The sequence below is a fragment of the Pristiophorus japonicus genome, chromosome 5 (assembly GCF_044704955.1).
Source record: "Pristiophorus japonicus isolate sPriJap1 chromosome 5, sPriJap1.hap1, whole genome shotgun sequence".
NCBI classification, from domain to species: Eukaryota; Metazoa; Chordata; class Chondrichthyes; family Pristiophoridae; genus Pristiophorus; species Pristiophorus japonicus.
The window spans coordinates 275,103,802-275,117,009 of record NC_091981.1 but is presented as its reverse complement, the minus strand read 5'-3'; positions in this window follow the sequence as shown (position 1 = coordinate 275,117,009).

The following is a 13,208-nucleotide window of genomic DNA, read 5'->3' as shown; positions in this document are numbered from 1 at the left end:
GAGCGGTGATCGGGACCAGCGAGGAGCGGAGATCGTGACGAGCGAGGAGCGGAGATCGGGACCAGCGAGGAGCGGTGATCGGGACCAGCGAGGAGCGGTGATCGGGACCAGCGAGGAGCGGTGATCGAGACCAGCGAGGAGCGGTGATCGTGACCAGCGAGGAGCAGTGATCGGGACCAGCGAGGAGCGGTGATCGGGACCAGCGAGGAGCGGTGATCGGGACCAGCGAGGAGCAGTGATCGGGACCAGCGAGGAGCGGTGATCGGGACCAGTGAGGAGCAATGATCGGGACCAGCGAGGAGCGGTGATCGGGACCAGAGAGGAGCGGTGATCGGGACCAGCGAGGAGCAATGATCGGGACCAGCGAGGAGCGGTGATCGGGACCAGCGAGGAGCAATGATCGGGACCAGCGAGGAGCGGTGATCGGGACCAGTGAGGAGCGGTGATCGGGACCAGTGAGGAGCGGTGATCGGGACCAGCGAGGAGCGGTGATCGGGACCAGTGAGGAGCAGTGATCGGGACCAGCGAGGAGCAATGATCGGGACCAGCGAGGAGCGGTGATCGGGACCAGCGAGGAGCGGTGATCGGGACCAGTGAGGAGCAGTGATCGGGACCAGCGAGGAGCAATGATCGGGACCAGCGAGGAGCGGTGATCGGGACCAGCGAGGAGCGGTGATCGGGACCAGTGAGGAGCGGTGATCGGGACCAGTGAGGAGCGGTGATCGGGACCAGTGAGGAGCGGTGATCGGGACCAGTGAGGAGCGGTGATTGGGACCAGTGAGGAGCGGTGATCGGGACCAGCGAGGAGCGGTGATCGGGACCAGCGAGGAGCGGTGATCGGGACCAGCGATGAGCGGTGATCGGGACCAGTGAGGAGAGGTGATCGGGACCAGAGAGGAGCAGTGATCGGGACCAGCGAGGAGCACTGATCGGGACCAGCGAGGAGCGGTGATCGGGACCAGTGAGGAGCGGTGATCGGGACCAGTGAGGAGCGGTGATCGGGACCAGTGAGGAGCGGTGATCGGGACCAGTGAGGAGCGGTGATCGGGACCAGCGAGGAGCAGTGATCGGGACCAGCGAGGAGCGGTGATCGGGACCAGTGAGGAGCAATGATCGGGACCAGCGAGGAGCGGTGATCGGGACCAGAGAGGAGCGGTGATCGGGACCAGCGAGGAGCAATGATCGGGACCAGCGAGGAGCGGTGATCGGAACCAGCGAGGAGCAATGATCGGGACCAGCGAGGAGCAGTGATCGGGACCAGCGAGGAGCGGTGATCGGGACCAGCGAGGAGCAATGATCGGGACCAGCGAGGAGCAGTGATCGGGACCAGCGAGGAGCAATGATCGGGACCAGCGAGGAGCAGTGATCGGGACCAGCGAGGAGCGGTGATCGGGACCAGTGAGGAGCGGTGATCGGGACCAGTGAGGAGCGGTGATCGGGACCAGTGAGGAGCGGTGATCGGGACCAGTGAGGAGCGGTGATCGGGACCAGTGAGGAGCGGTGATCGGGACCAGGGAGGAGCGGTGATCGGGACCAGCGAGGAGCGGTGATCGGGACCAGCGAGGAGCGGTGATCGGGACCAGCGATGAGCGGTGATCGGGACCAGTGAGGAGAGGTGATCGGGACCAGTGAGGTGCAGTGATCGGGACCAGCGAGGAGCACTGATCGGGACCAGCGAGGAGCGGTGATCGGGACCAGTGAGGAGCGGTGATCGGGACCAGTGAGGAGCGGTGATCGGGACCAGTGAGGAGCGGTGATCGGGACCAGTGAGGAGCGGTGATCGGGACCAGTGAGGAGCGGTGATCGGGACCAGTGAGGAGCGGTGATTGGGACCAGTGAGGAGCGGTGATCGGGACCAGTGAGGAGCGGTGATAGGGACCAGCGAGGAGCGGTGATCGGGACCAGCGAGGAGCGGTGATCGGGACCAGCGAGGAGCGGTGATCGGGACCAGTGAGGAGCGGTGATCGGGACCAGTGAGGAGCGGTGATCGGGACCAGTGAGGAGCGGTGATCGGGACCAGTGAGGAGCGGTGATTGGGACCAGTGAGGAGCGGTGATCGGGACCAGGGAGGAGCGGTGATCGGGACCAGCGAGGAGCGGTGATCGGGACCAGCGATGAGCGGTGATCGGGACCAGTGAGGAGAGGTGATCCGGACCAGTGAGGAGCAGTGATCGGGACCAGCGAGGAGCGGTGATCGGGACCAGTGAGAAGCAGTGATCGGGATCAGTGAGGAGTCGTGATCGGGACCAGTGAGGAGCAGTGATCGGGACCAGCGAGGAGCACTGATCGGGACCAGCGAGGAGCGGTGATCGGGACCAGTGAGGAGCGGTGATCGGGACCAGCGAGGAGCGGTGATCGGGACCAGCGAGGAGCGGTGATAGGGACCAGCGAGGAGCGGTGATCGGGACCAGTGAGGAGCGGTGATCATGACCAGCGAGGTGCAGTGATCGGGACCAGCGAGGAGCGGTGATCGGGACCAGCGAGGAGCGGTGATCGGGACCAGCGAGGAGCGGTGATCGGGACCAGCGAGGAGCGGTGATCGGGACCAGCGAGGAGCGGTGATCGGGACCAGTTAGGAGCGGTGATCGGGACCAGCGAGGACCGGTGATCGGGACCAGCGAGGAGCGGTGATCGGGACCAGTGAGGGGCGGTGATCGGGACCAGTGAGGAGCGGTGATCGGGACCAGCGAGGAGCAGTGATCAGGACCAGTGAGGAGCAGTGATCGGGACCAGCGAGGAGCAGTGATCGGGACCAGTGAGGAGAAGTGATCGGGACCAGCGAGGAGCGGTGATCGGGACCAGTGAGGAGCAGTGATCGGGACCAACGAGGCCCGGAGATCGTGACCAGCGAGGAGCGGTGATCGGGACCAGCGAGGAGCGGTGATCGGGACTAGTGAGGAGCAGTGATCGGGACCAGTGAGGAGCAGTGATCGGGACCAGTGAGGAGCAGTGATCGGGACCAGTGAGGAGCGGTGATCGGGACCAGTGAGGAGCGGTGATCGGGACCAGTGAGGAGCAGTGATCGGGACCAGCGAGGAGCGGTGATCGGGACTAGTGAGGAGCAGTGATCGGGACCAGTGAGGAGCAGTGATCGGGACCAGTGAGGAGCAGTGATCGGGACCAGTGAGGAGCGGTGATCGGGACCAGTGAGGAGCAGTGATCGGGACCAGTGAGGAGCAGTGATCGGGACCAGTGAGGAGCAGTGATCGGGACCAGCGAGGAGCGGTGATCGGGACCAGTGAGGAGCAGTGATCGGGACCAGTGAGGAGCGGTGATCGGAACCAGTGAGTTGCGGTGATCGGGACCAGCGAGGAGCGGTGATCGGGACCAGTGAGGAGCGGTGATCGGGACCAGTGAGGAGCGGTGATCGGGACCAGCGAGGAGCGGTGATCGGGACCAGCGAGGAGCAGTGATCGGGACCAGCGAGGAGCAGTGATCGGGACCAGTGAGGAGCAGTGATCGGGACCAGCGAGGAGCGGTGATCGGGACCAGTGAGGAGCAGTGATCGGGACCAACGAGGCCCGGAGATCGTGACCAGCGAGGAGCGGTGATCGGGACCAGCGAGGAGCGGTGATCGGGACCAGTGAGGAGCAGTGATCGGGACCAGCGTGGAGCGGTGATCGGGACCAGCGAGGAGCGGTGATCGGGACCAGTGAGGAGCAGTGATCAGGACCAGCGAGGAGCAGTGATCGGGACCAGCGAGGAGTGGTGATCGGGACCAGTGAGGAGCAGTGATCGGGACCAGTGAGGATCGGTGATCGGGACTAGTGAGGAGCAGTGATCGGGACCAGTGAGGAGCAGTGATCGGGACCAGCGAGGAGTGGTGATCGGGACCAGTGAGGAGCAGTGATCGGGACCAGTGAGGAACGGTGATCGGGACCAATGAGGAGCGGTGATCGGGACTAGTGAGGAGCAATGTTTGGGACCAGCGAGGAGCGGTGATTGGGACCAGTGAGGAGCAGACATCGTGACCAGCGAGGCCCGGAGATCGTGACCAGTGAGGAGCAGTGATCGGGACCAGTGAGGAGCAGTGATCGGGACCAGCGAGGAGCGGTGATCGGGACCAGCGAGGAGCTGTGATCGGGACCAGAGAGGAGCAGTGATCGGGACCAGCGAGGAGCGGTGATCGGGACCAGCGAGGAGCGGTGATCGGGACCAGTGAGAAGCTGTGATCGGAACCAGCGAGAAGCTGTGATCGGGACCAGTGAGAAGCTGTGATCGGGACCAGCGAGAAGCTGTGATCGGGACCAGCGAGGAGCAGTGATCGGGACCAGCGAGGAGCAGTGATCGGGACCAGCGAGGAGCAGTGATTAGGACCAGGGAGGAGCAGTGATTAGGACCAGTGAGGAGCGGTGATCGGGACCAGCAAGATGCTGTGATCGGGACCAGGGAGGAGCTGTGATCGGGACCAGCGAGGAGCGGTGATCGGGACCAGTGAGGAGCGGTGATCGGGACCAGCGAGGAGCGGTGATCGGGACCAGTGAGGAGCGGTGATCGGGACCAGCGAGGAGCGGTGATCGGGACCAGCGAGGAGCGGTGATCGGGACCAGAGAGGAGCGGTGATCGGGACCAGCGAGGAGCGGTGATCGGGACCAGCGAGGAGCGGTGATCTAGACCAGCGAGGAGCGGTGATCGGGACCAGGGAGGAGCGGTGATCGGGACCAGCGAGGAGCGGTGATCGGGACCAGCGAGGAGCGGTGATCGGGACCAGCGAGGAGCGGTGATCGGGACCAGTGAGGAGCGGTGATCGGGACCAGAGAGGAGCGGTGATCGGGACCAGCGAGGAGCTGTGATCGGGACCAGCGAGGAGCAGTGATCGGGACCAGTGAGGAGCGGTGATCGGGACCAGCGAGGAGCAGTGATCGGGACCAGCGAGGAGCAGTGATCGGGACCAGCGAGGAGCAGTGATTAGGACCAGGGAGGAGCAGTGATTAGGACCAGTGAGGAGCGGTGATCGGGACCAGCAAGATGCTGTGATCGGGACCAGGGAGGAGCTGTGATCGGGACCAGCGAGGAGCGGTGATCGGGACCAGTGAGGAGCAGTGATCGGGACCAGTGAGGAGCGGTGATCGGGACCAGAGAGGAGCGGTGATCGGGACCAGCGAGGAGCGGTGATCGGGACCAGCGAGGAGCGGTGATCGGGACCAGAGAGGAGCGGTGATCGGGACCAGCGAGGAGCGGTGATCGGGACCAGCGAGGAGCGGTGATCTAGACCAGCGAGGAGCGGTGATCGGGACCAGGGAGGAGCGGTGATCGGGACCAGCGAGGAGCGGTGATCGGGACCAGCGAGGAGCGGTGATCGGGACCAGCGAGGAGCGGTGATCGGGACCAGTGAGGAGCGGTGATCGGGACCAGAGAGGAGCGGTGATCGGGACCAGCGAGGAGCTGTGATCGGGACCAGCGAGGAGCAGTGATCGGGACCAGTGAGGAGCGGTGATCGGGACCAGCGAGGAGCGGTGATCGGGACCAGCGAGGAGCGGTGATCGGGACCAGCGAGGAGCGGTGATCGGGACCAGTGAGGAGCGGTGATCGGGACCAGCGAGGAGCGGTGATCGGGACCAGTGAGGAGCGGTGATCTAGACCAGCGAGGAGCGGTGATCGGGACCAGCGAGGAGCGGTGATCGTGACCAGCGAGGAGCGGTGATCGGGACCAGTGAGGAGCGGTGATCGGGACCAGTGAGGAGCGGTGATCGGGACCAGCGAGGAGCAGTGATCGGGACCAGTGAGGAGCAGTGATCGGGACCAGCGAGAAGCTGTGATCGGGACCAGCGAGGAGCAGTGATTAGGATCAGCGAGAAGCGGTGATCGGGACCAGCGAGGAGCGGTGATCGGGACCAGCAAGAAGCTGTGATCGGGACCAGCGAGGAGCGGTGATCGGGACCAGCAAGAAGCGGTGATCGGGACCAGCGAGGAGCTGTGATCGGGACCAGCGAGGAGCGGTGATCGGGACCAGCGAGGAGCGGTGATCGGGACCAGCGAGGAGCGGTGATCGGGACCAGCGAGGAGCGGTGATCGGGACCAGCGAGGAGCGGTGATCGGGACCAGCAAGAAGCTGTGATCGGGACCAGCGAGGAGCGGTGATCGGGACCAGCAAGAAGCGGTGATCGGGACCAGCGAGGAGCTGTGATCGGGACCAGCGAGGAGCGGTGATCGGGACCAGCGAGGAGCGGTGATCGGGACCAGCGAGGAGCGGTGATCGGGACCAGCGAGGAGCGGTGATCGGGACCAGCGAGGAGCGGTGATCGGGACCAGCGAGGAGCGGTGATCGGGACCAGCGAGGAGCGGTGATCGGGACCAGCGAGGAGCGGTGATCGGGACCAGCGAGGAGCGGTGATCGGGACCAGCGAGGAGCCGTGATCGGGACCAGCGAGGAGCGGTGATCGGGACCAGCGAGGAGCAGTGATCGGGACCAGCGAGGAGCGGTGATCGGGACCAGTGAGGAGCGGTGATTAGGACCAGCGAGGAGCAGTGATCGGGACCAGCGAGGAGCGGTGATCGGGACCAGCGAGGAGCGGTGATCGGGACCAGCGAGGAGCGGTGATCTGGACAGCGAGGAGCGGTGATCGGGACCAGCGAGGAGCGGTGATCGGGACCAGCGAGGAGCGGTGACCGGGACCAGTGAGGAGCGGTGATCGGGACCAGCGAGGAGCGGTGATCGGGACCAGTGAGGAGCAGTGATCGGGACCAGCGAGGAGCAGTGATCGGGACCAGTGAGGAGAAGTGATCGGGACCAGCAAGAAGCTGTGATCGGGACCAGTGAGGAGCGGTGATCGGGACCAGTGAGGAGCAGTGATCGGGACCAGTGAGGAGCGGTGATCGGGACCAGCGAGCAGCAGTGATCGGGACCAGCAACAAGCTATGATCGGGACCAGCGAGGAGCAGTGATTAGGACCAGCGAGGAGCAGTGATCGGGACGAGCGAGGAGCAGTGATCGGGACCAGCGAGGAGCGGTGATCGGGACCAGCGAGGAGCGGTGATCGGGACCAGCAACAAGCTATGATCGGGACCAGCGAGGAGCAGTGATTAGGACCAGCGAGGAGCAGTGATCGGGACGAGCGAGGAGCAGTGATCGGGACCAGCGAGGAGCGGTGATCGGGACGAGCGAGGAACAGTGATCGGGACCAGCAAGAAGCTGTGATCGGGACGAGCGAGGAGCAGTGATCGGGACCAGTGAGGAGCGGTGATCGGGACCAGCGAGGAGCAGTGATCGGGACCAGTGAGGAGATATGATCGGGACCAGCGAGGAGCGGTGATCGGGACCAGTGAGGAGCGGTGATCGGGACAAGCGAGGAGCGGTGATCGGATTCAGTGAGGAGCAGTGATCGGGACCAGCGAGAAGCGGTGATCGGGACCAGTGAGGAGCAGTGATCGGGACCAGCGAGGAGCAGTGATCGGGACCAGTGAGGAGCAGTGATCGGGACAAGCGAGGAGTGGTGATCGGGACCAGTGAGGAGCGGTGATCGGGACAAGCGAGGAGCGGTGATCGGATTCAGTGAGGAGCAGTGATCGGGACCAGCGAGGAGCGTTGATCGGGACCAGCGAGTAGCGTTGATCGGGACCAGCGAGGAGCGGTGATCGGGAGCAGCGAGTTGCAGTGATCGGGACCAGCGAGGAGCGGTGATCAGGACCAGCGAGGAGCGGAGATCGTGACGAGCGAGGAGCGGTGATCGGGAGCAGCGAGGAACGGTGATCGGAACCAGCGAGGAGCGGTGATCGGGACCAGCAAGGTGTGGTGATCGGAACCAGTGAGGAGCGGTGATCGGGACCAGCGAGGAGCGGTGATCGGAACCAGCGAGGAGCGGTGATCGGGACCAGCGAGGAGCGGTGATCGGGACCAGCGAGGAGCGGTGATCGGGACCAGCGAGGAGCGGTGATCGGGACCAGAGAGGAGCGGTGATCGGGACCAGCGATGAGCGGTGATCGGGACCAGAGAGGAGCGGTGATCGGGACCAGCGAGGAGCGGTGATCGGGACCAGCGAGGTGTGGTGATCGGGACCAGCGAGGAGCGGTGATCGGGACCAGAGAGGAGCGGTGATCGGGACCAGTGAGGAGCGGTGATCGGGACCAGCGAGGAGCGGTGATCGGGACCAGCGAGGAGCGGTGATCGGAACCAGCGAGGAGCGGTGATCGGGACCATTGAGGAGCGGTGATCGGGACCAGCGAGGTGCGGTGATCGGGACCATTGAGGAGCGGTGATCGGGACCAGCGAGGAGCGGTGATCGGGACCAGAGAGGAGCGGTGATCGGAACCAGCGAGGAGCGGTGATCGGGACCATTGAGGAGCGGTGATCGTGACCAGTGAGGAGCGGTGATCGGGACCAGAGAGGAGCGGTGATCGGGACCAGTGAGGAGCGGTGATCGGGACCAGCGAGGAGCGGTGATCGGAACCAGCGAGGAGCGGTGATCAGGACCATCGAGGAGCGGTGATCGGGACCAGCGAGGAGCGGTGATCGGGACCAGCGAGGAGCGGTGATCGGGACCAGCGAGGAGCAGTGATCGGGACCAGCGAGGAGCAATGATCGGGACCAGCGAGGAGAGGTGATCGGGACCAGCGAGGAGCGGTGATCGGGACCAGTGAGGAGCGGTGATCGGGACCAGTGAGGAGCGGTGATCAGGACCAATGAGGAGCGGTGATCGGGACCAGTGAGGAGCGGTGATCGGGACCAGTGAGGAGCGGTGATTGGGACCAGTGAGGAGCGGTGACCGGGACCAGTGAGGAGCGGTGATTGGGACCAGTGAGGAGCGGTGATTGGGACCAGCGAGGAGCAGTGATCGGGACCAGTGAGGAGCAGTGATCGGGACCAGCGAGGAGCGGTGATCGGGACCAGTGAGAAGCAGTGATCGGGATCAGTGAGGAGTCGTGATCGGGACCAGTGAGGAGCAGTGATCGGGACCAGCGAGGAGCACTGATCGGGACCAGCGAGGAGCGGTGATCGGGACCAGTGAGGAGCGGTGATCGGGACCAGCGAGGAGCGGTGATCGGGACCAGCAAGGAGCGGTGATCGGGACCAGCGAGGAGCGGTGATAGGGACCAGCGAGGAGCGGTGATCGGGACCAGTGAGGAGCGGTGATCGGGACCAGTGAGGAGCGGTGATCGGGACCAGGGAGGAGCTGTGATCGGGATCAATGAGGAGCAGTGATCGGGATCAGTGAGGAGCGGTGATCGGGACCAGTGAGGAGCAGTGATCGGGACCAGCGAGGAGCGGTGATCGGGACCAGCGAGGAGCGGAGATCGTGACGAGCGAGGAGCGGAGATCGGGACCAGCGAGGAGCGGTGATCGGGACCAGCGAGGAGCGGTGATCGGGACCAGCGAGGAGCGGTGATCGAGACCAGCGAGGAGCGGTGATCGTGACCAGCGAGGAGCAGTGATCGGGACCAGCGAGGAGCGGTGATCGGGACCAGCGAGGAGCGGTGATCGGGACCAGCGAGGAGCAGTGATCGGGACCAGCGAGGAGCGGTGATCGGGACCAGTGAGGAGCAATGATCGGGACCAGCGAGGAGCGGTGATCGGGACCAGAGAGGAGCGGTGATCGGGACCAGCGAGGAGCAATGATCGGGACCAGCGAGGAGCGGTGATCGGGACCAGCGAGGAGCAATGATCGGGACCAGCGAGGAGCGGTGATCGGGACCAGTGAGGAGCGGTGATCGGGACCAGTGAGGAGCGGTGATCGGGACCAGCGAGGAGCGGTGATCGGGACCAGTGAGGAGCAGTGATCGGGACCAGCGAGGAGCAATGATCGGGACCAGCGAGGAGCGGTGATCGGGACCAGCGAGGAGCGGTGATCGGGACCAGTGAGGAGCAGTGATCGGGACCAGCGAGGAGCAATGATCGGGACCAGCGAGGAGCGGTGATCGGGACCAGCGAGGAGCGGTGATCGGGACCAGTGAGGAGCGGTGATCGGGACCAGTGAGGAGCGGTGATCGGGACCAGTGAGGAGCGGTGATCGGGACCAGTGAGGAGCGGTGATCGGGACCAGTGAGGAGCGGTGATTGGGACCAGGGAGGAGCGGTGATCGGGACCAGCGAGGAGCGGTGATCGGGACCAGCGAGGAGCGGTGATCGGGACCAGCGATGAGCGGTGATCGGGACCAGTGAGGAGAGGTGATCGGGACCAGTGAGGAGCAGTGATCGGGACCAGCGAGGAGCACTGATCGGGACCAGCGAGGAGCGGTGATCGGGACCAGTGAGGAGCGGTGATCGGGACCAGTGAGGAGCGGTGATCGGGACCAGTGAGGAGCGGTGATCGGGACCAGAGAGGAGCGGTGATCGGGACCAGCGAGGAGCAGTGATCGGGACCAGCGAGGAGCGGTGATCGGGACCAGTGAGGAGCAATGATCGGGACCAGCGAGGAGCGGTGATCGGGACCAGAGAGGAGCGGTGATCGGGACCAGCGAGGAGCAATGATCGGGACCAGCGAGGAGCGGTGATCGGAACCAGCGAGGAGCAATGATCGGGACCAGCGAGGAGCGGTGATCGGGACCAGCGAGGAGCGGTGATCGGGACCAGTGAGGAGCAGTGATCGGGACCAGCGAGGAGCAATGATCGGGACCAGCGAGGAGCGGTGATCGGGACCGGCGAGGAGCGGTGATCGGGACCAGTGAGGAGCAGTGATCGGGACCAGCGAGGAGCAATGATCGGGACCAGCGAGGAGCAGTGATCGGGACCAGCGAGGAGCGGTGATCGGGACCAGTGAGGAGCGGTGATCGGGACCAGTGAGGAGCGGTGATCGGGACCAGTGAGGAGCGGTGATCGGGACCAGTGAGGAGCGGTGATCGGGACCAGTGAGGAGCGGTGATCGGGACCAGGGAGGAGCGGTGATCGGGACCAGCGAGGAGCGGTGATCGGGACCAGCGAGGAGCGGTGATCGGGACCAGCGATGAGCGGTGATCGGGACCAGTGAGGAGAGGTGATCGGGACCAGTGAGGTGCAGTGATCGGGACCAGCGAGGAGCACTGATCGGGACCAGCGAGGAGCGGTGATCGGGACCAGTGAGGAGCGGTGATCGGGACCAGTGAGGAGCGGTGATCGGGACCAGTGAGGAGCGGTGATCGGGACCAGTGAGGAGCGGTGATCGGGACCAGTGAGGAGCGGTGATCGGGACCAGTGAGGAGCGGTGATCGGGACCAGGGAGGAGCGGTGATCGGGACCAGCGAGGAGCGGTGATCGGGACCAGCGAGGAGCGGTGATCGGGACCAGCGATGAGCGGTGATCGGGACCAGTGAGGAGAGGTGATCGGGACCAGTGAGGTGCAGTGATCGGGACCAGCGAGGAGCACTGATCGGGACCAGCGAGGAGCGGTGATCGGGACCAGTGAGGAGCGGTGATCGGGACCAGTGAGGAGCGGTGATCGGGACCAGTGAGGAGCGGTGATCGGGACCAGTGAGGAGCGGTGATCGGGACCAGTGAGGAGCGGTGATTGGGACCAGTGAGGAGCGGTGATCGGGACCAGTGAGGAGCGGTGATAGGGACCAGCGAGGAGCGGTGATCGGGACCAGCGAGGAGCGGTGATCGGGACCAGCGAGGAGCGGTGATCGGGACCAGTGAGGAGCGGTGATCGGGACCAGTGAGGAGCGGTGATCGGGACCAGTGAGGAGCGGTGATCGGGACCAGTGAGGAGCGGTGATTGGGACCAGTGAGGAGCGGTGATCGGGACCAGTGAGGAGCGGTGATCGGGACCAGCGAGGAGCGGTGATCGGGACCAGCGATGAGCGGTGATCGGGACCAGTGAGGAGAGGTGATCCGGACCAGTGAGGAGCAGTGATCGGGACCAGCGAGGAGCGGTGATCGGGACCAGTGAGAAGCAGTGATCGGGATCAGTGAGGAGTCGTGATCGGGACCAGTGAGGAGCAGTGATCGGGACCAGCGAGGAGCACTGATCGGGACCAGCGAGGAGCGGTGATCGGGACCAGTGAGGAGCGGTGATCGGGACCAGCGAGGAGCGGTGATCGGGACCAGCGAGGAGCGGTGATAGGGACCAGCGAGGAGCGGTGATCGGGACCAGTGAGGAGCGGTGATCATGACCAGCGAGGTGCAGTGATCGGGACCAGCGAGGAGCGGTGATCGGGACCAGCGAGGAGCGGTGATCGGGACCAGCGAGGAGCGGTGATCGGGACCAGCGAGGAGCGGTGATCGGGACCAGCGAGGAGCGGTGATCGGGACCAGCGAGGAGCGGTGATCGGGACCAGTTAGGAGCGGTGATCGGGACCAGCGAGGACCGGTGATCGGGACCAGCGAGGAGCGGTGATCGGGACCAGTGAGGAGCGGTGATCGGGACCAGTGAGGAGCGGTGATCGGGACCAGCGAGGAGCAGTGATCAGGACCAGTGAGGAGCAGTGATCGGGACCAGCGAGGAGCAGTGATCGGGACCAGTGAGGAGAAGTGATCGGGACCAGCGAGGAGCGGTGATCGGGACCAGTGAGGAGCAGTGATCGGGACCAACGAGGCCCGGAGATCGTGACCAGCGAGGAGCGGTGATCGGGACCAGCGAGGAGCGGTGATCGGGACTAGTGAGGAGCAGTGATCGGGACCAGTGAGGAGCAGTGATCGGGACCAGTGAGGAGCAGTGATCGGGACCAGTGAGGAGCGGTGATCGGGACCAGTGAGGAGCGGTGATCGGGACCAGTGAGGAGCGGTGATCGGGACCAGCGAGGAGCGGTGATCGGGACTAGTGAGGAGCAGTGATCGGGACCAGTGAGGAGCAGTGATCGGGACCAGTGAGGAGCAGTGATCGGGACCAGTGAGGAGCGGTGATCGGGACCAGTGAGGAGCAGTGATCGGGACCAGTGAGGAGCAGTGATCGGGACCAGTGAGGAGCAGTGATCGGGACCAGCGAGGAGCGGTGATCGGGACCAGTGAGGAGCAGTGATCGGGACCAGTGAGGAGCGGTGATCGGAACCAGTGAGTTGCGGTGATCGGGACCAGCGAGGAGCGGTGATCGGGACCAGTGAGGAGCGGTGATCGGGACCAGCGAGGAGCGGTGATCGGGACCAGCGAGGAGCGGTGATCGGGACCAGTGAGGAGCGGTGATCGGGACCAGTGAGGAGCGGTGATCGGGACCAGTGCGGAGCGGTGATCGGGGCCAGTGAGGAGCGGTGATTGGGACCAGTGAGGAGCGGTGATCGGGACCAGCGAGGAGCGGTGATTGGGACCAGCGAGGAGCGGTGATCGGGACCAGCGAGGAGCGGTGATCGGGACCAGCGAGGAGCGGT